Source organism: Fundulus heteroclitus, unplaced genomic scaffold (assembly GCF_011125445.2).
Source record: "Fundulus heteroclitus isolate FHET01 unplaced genomic scaffold, MU-UCD_Fhet_4.1 scaffold_56, whole genome shotgun sequence".
Taxonomy (NCBI): domain Eukaryota; kingdom Metazoa; phylum Chordata; class Actinopteri; order Cyprinodontiformes; family Fundulidae; genus Fundulus; species Fundulus heteroclitus.
In genome coordinates, this window is record NW_023396989.1 from 27605 (window position 1) to 32644 (window position 5040).

Below are 5040 nucleotides of genomic sequence, written 5' to 3' on the forward strand. Positions count from 1 at the left end.
TCTGGGCGGCTATTCAGCAGCTGATTGGATGTTGGGGAAAGCTGCGGGTTAGTCAGGCAGCTTGTTGATCTAGAAGCTGCAGGTGAAGCTCCTCAGCAGGTCTCATACAGCGGCGCATGTAGCAGGGCGCACAGGAAGCGGACATGCGCAGTTTGCCGTCTCAGAACAGGTGATATGCGTCAGGTAACCAAAGTCAGCGTCCCTTCAACCCTGGGTGAAAGCTCATCAATGGAAGAAAGATAACTCCATTCACCATGGCTACCGCAGGAAATAAGAAGCCTGGAAGTGCGCATGCCCCGAGAGCGGAATTAGAAAGGTTCAGGCGTCTTTAAGTCCCCGTAGGGTCATTTGATCCACAGCAAACAATTAAAGAACAGTCACACAGACACAAAAGGGTCAGTGACGGATAAGGATTGGTAAAATGAGCAAACCAAAAATATGTTTAAACCTTTAAAACAAAACATGCCTGAGGTTTGTTAAAGTGTATACTTTGTATTTCTGATGTATTCATATTATTTAATATGACGTTTATACTATTTTTTAACAAAAAATAGAACTAACAGCCTGTTAAATTGTCAAATGGTGTAACCACAAAAAATGACAAATACCTAATATTTTACACCTCCTAGAGGTCATGCAATTGTTCTGATGAAATTATTATTTTATTTTGTAATATCCTATGAGAATATGTTTTATTATATTTATTTCTAAATTTAAATTATATGAGTTTTTCATTGTACTGAGCAAGACCATATGCTGATAAACATCTTGTTTTTTGTCTATTCGTTGACCATTTAAGTAAAAATGGTTTAAACACCCATTAACGCTGTGTAGTAGAGTATTAAATCATTATCCATATTAACTTTTTTGTACAATATTAGTCTTTTAGACAAAATACTGGTTACACCAATTGACATAAATCGGTTACACCAACTGACCATATAATGTCTACAGCAATAGGGCAAGAAATTGACACAGAAAATAGGCATCAAGGTAAACTGAACTGGATATTTCAATATATATTCATGTAATTCATCCTATTCCAAATCAATAAACATTTTATAACATCAATGAAGACACAGGATTACAGTAACTTGTGTTCCATTTTGATTTCAGCTCATTGTTTCAAAGAGAGTGCGATATAGTGTGTGTGTGATGGAATAAGAGTGAGTGAATAGTGGGTATAATCATTTCTTAACAACCATGAACAAACAGGATTGACTTGTGTTGTGATTTCAGTTAAGTTTTCATACAATTTCCTTGTGTCTCGCCATAGAGTGTGTTCACTCGCGCTCTATGGCGAGACACTTTTTCCTTGGTTGTAAGTGGCATCTGTTGGGGGACAAGAAGTACACTTTATCTATAATAAATGTATTTATATTATTTATTTATAATTTAAACATACTATTTACATACATCATAATAAAATATTAAAAATGTATTATGGAAGTTTAAATTAAAAATAAAAAACTTTGACTTTGACTCCCTTAAATTAAAATCTAATTAAACCCTATAAAGCTGCTGTTAATGCTAAACAGTTTTTAATCTATTTAAATTATAAAACTAATATAACTGGCACCAAATATGACATACTCTTGGCCCTGGATCTGATCAAATTGGTCTCAAACAGAAATACGTCAAATGGTGTAACCGTTTACACCATTTGACATTTCTATCTAAAATCAAAATTTGCAGGCATTATTATGGACAACTATGTACACACTTGACCTTTATGTGAATATTCAAACACAGATTTTGCATTAAATTAAATATTTTATGATCATTATGATTTATCAATGTTTTAATGAGGTCATACCATTTGACATGCAACCTTAGCTCGCCTGACCATGGCCTAAAAACACTTAATTATGTTACATTTTTAAGAGAGCTACTAACCTGACACACGGCAGACAGGGTCTTAAAGGGTCCTTCTCTGTGACATCATTTCTTGTCACATGATCCTCTGACATAATACTGACAAAATGGCTCCTTAAATGGTGGTTACACCAGTTGACATTTCAAGTGTTTGATGTGACAGACTTGATTCCCCATATTAATTAAAACATTCAGAATAATGGGGTTTCGTTACTTTTATTAAATATAGACAAGTTCTAGTGCAAGATCATGCCAGATTATTTTGGGAGGGATTTTGGAGAGAAATACACATTTTTTTCAGCAAGTGAAATTATTTGGTTCATGTTTTTGTGGTTACACCGCATTGACATTTTTACCCAAATTCTCTTAATACACTCTCAAAATTGAATAAATCCAAAACTTTAAGATTAGGGTTTGATAAAAATTATGTTTGAAAATAATGTATCAAATTATTTTCAAATTTTAACCATTTTAAATGTATCTAACCCATATGTACACAAAAAAATGAGCGTCACGTCATTGACACAAAAACAGCAGTTCATCACTTGTGCAGGAGAGCAACAGCTGCAGGGGCCTGTTAGTCCTACATTTAGACAGGGCGGACCTACGCCCCAAAGGCAGAAGGCCTCGGCAGCCCAGGCAGGGGTCTGGTCCCCAAGGATGGAGCGGGCCTTGCTCAGAGTTCTGAGCTGCTAAAGAGCTGCTCAGAACTTCACATTCAGGTGAAAACCTGCCAGTTTGCTGCACACTCTTCCAATATCCTGCAGTCTATGTTTGTTTCTGAGCCAAACCAACAAATAAAGGGGAAGGTAAGGATGGATTCTATAAAACATCCACATTAAAGTGCTATCAGCATTAAAGTTGTTCAACTTCCTGTAAAAATACATGCGCTGGTGGACCTTTTTACACACAGGATCAACTTGGCTCATTAAGGTCAGTTTGTTGTCTATATGAGTCCAAAGGTACCTGTGGTTGCTGACCAGCTTCATTCTCAATCCTAACAGGAGAACTGAGGGATTTTTCTGAAAGTCAATCAACATCTTTATTTTTTTCACATTGATTTGTGGGAAGGAAGAGCTGCACCAGTCCATAAATGCCTTCACTACAGGACCACCATGCTCTGGTCATCACTGCTCAGCAGGAACATCATCTACAGATTTAACTGCGTGTTGACTCCATCATTCATTGGTGATGTAATGGAGATGGGTTCCATTACATCAGGAAATTGGATTATTCATTAAGTTACTGACCAAGCAGTGGAGTTGTGGCATTTTGAATGTATTTTTGTTCAGACATTTAAATGTACCTTCTTGAGAGGCAATGATTTGTATTTATGTAAATATTTAAATGGTAAATGGTAAATGGCTTGTACTTGTATAGCGCTTTAACTAGTCTTGACGACCTCCAAAGCGCTTTACACTACAGTTCAGTCATTCACCCATTCACACACACATTCACACCCTGACGGTGGTGAGCTATGTTAGTAGCCACAGCTGCCCTGGGGCAGACTGACAGAGGTGAGGCTGCCATGCACCGGCGCCACCGGTCCCTCTGACCACCGCCAGCAGGCAATGCGGGTGAAGTGTCTTGCCCAAGGACACAACGACAGACACAGAAAGAGCGGGGAATCAAACCGGCAACCCGTTTCATTTATTGTGTTGGGTGTTAGTTTTGTATAATTTGTTTATTTCTTATTTTCTGATCATCCCCTTCATTGGGTCCTTCCAGCAGGACGCTCAGGGTGCACTGCTATAAAAAGCAGACATTGTTGTCAATCAGGTATGGATGTGGGTGCAAGTTCGTAAATAAAGCCACCTCAGATGTAACTTAGGGTCCTACCTCTATATTCAACGGCGAGCTGACAGGTGTATAAAACAAACAATAAAGGTGAAAGAATGCAGTCTTGTTAAAGGAGATGGGATAAAGCCCCATTAACCCTCACATGTTGCGGTCCTACTGTTAAAAAGTCAACAACCCAGGCAATAATGCCAGGATCAGTGTTGTGGGAGTCCTGTAGTGTCTCCAATAAAATGTGTGGCTGAATGCAACTAAACGCAGACCAGAAGTCAATAAATAAAGACGGGCAAAGGACTTGGCTGCCTGAAGATGAGTTAAACCAAGGTTCAGCAAGGTGCCGCCTGCATCTTCAACACCTCTGCCTGACCTGTAGGCAAACTGCAGAGGGTCCAGATTATTCTGGTCACAAGAGATTCTCTCACAATGTTTTTAAAAGACTTCTTAACAAGGAGGTCAGTGCGACAGGTCTGAAGTCATTAAGCGATTTTGGAGATGCAGGTTTGGGTACTGGGACAATCATTTTGTTGTTGTTTATCCCATCATACATTTTAGTTATTTTTGTCCCTGAAATTTTCAACAAATGATCCTGGTTTTCTGTATATACAGCTGATTATTACGTTCTTAGACTTTTCCATCCCAATTTTCACAGTAACACACTCCATAATTGTATTAATAGAAAATTATGTGTTGCTCACCAATTTACTTGTAAGGTTTTGATCAATATATAAGGCGACATCCCCACCTTTTTGACCGTTTCTACTTATAAAGAACATTATTATATCCTTGAATTTGAAACATAGAAGACTGTCCTTCATAAAGCCAAGTCTCAGAGATGATATTGTAGAAAATGTATTTTTTGTTTGTCTCAACCAGTAAATAATCTTAGAGAAATTTGAATTTAAACTTCTACAGTTGAAATGCATAACAGGTACTTTGTCTTTTGTTATCACGCTACCCTCAAACTGGTCTTCAGTATAATATTCACAATGAATATGTATTCCAGTGTAAAAATTATTCTCTGGATCAAAATCATCTTGCATATCCAGTTGTCTATACTCAGTGTAATCAAACATTTGCAAATGTAGGCTTTCAAAACAGTAATTTACAGTTTCTGTTCTTACTGTATTAGTAGTTGAGGATTTTGGTTCATCCAAATTTGTTGTCTTATTTCTTTGTCGTCCATATTTGATGTGATTTGTGTTCATCTTGTCTTCCTTGTTAATCCCCATGAGGTGTTATTTTTATATATTGTTCAAGTTCTGTGGTATCTTTAACAACTATCACCTTTGCTTGTTCCGGGGTTCCATTCAGCTTTATTAACACTTTATCACAAATCTTCTTCTCTCTTTTCTCAGGATCCTTGCTTGT